The following is a 516-nucleotide window of genomic DNA, read 5'->3' as shown; positions in this document are numbered from 1 at the left end:
GGTTGTTGCCATGGCAACTGCAGATGCTATGGCCCATACTTTATGGGCGAGGCTTGGGCGTTGCATGCAGGCCCCTTTGCCCTGTGCTGTGCCACATGCTGTGCTCAGCATCTGTGCCTGCCCGCTGTGCTGTTGGAAGTGTTACATGCCACAGGTGTGGAAACGGTATGGTTTAGACAAGAAACCTGTGACCGGTAAGGAGTTATACAAACATAGGGCTGCATAACATTGTTACTAGCTGAACTGGAATGCCTCTTACGATATGTGGAGCTTCAAACAACTTGGAAAACAAGAAAGGAGGAGGGAATTTGGTGAAGTGATGGGTAGAAGGAAACAGCATGGCTCAGGTGCCAATCCTGTGGAGCCGCAGAGAACCTCAATGCTGAGGGTTGTTTCTTGTTTTACTGGGATGTAACAACAAAAACGTTAAGTGTGTGGGAGCAGCTGCAGCACCCAACCAAGAAATAGTGAAATGGGAGTCGGCTGCCCAGCATACTGACTGTTAAAGAGAATACG

Source organism: Meleagris gallopavo, chromosome 10 (genome assembly GCF_000146605.3).
Source record: "Meleagris gallopavo isolate NT-WF06-2002-E0010 breed Aviagen turkey brand Nicholas breeding stock chromosome 10, Turkey_5.1, whole genome shotgun sequence".
NCBI lineage: Eukaryota > Metazoa > Chordata > Aves > Galliformes > Phasianidae > Meleagris > Meleagris gallopavo.
This window is presented reverse-complemented; position numbering follows the sequence as displayed.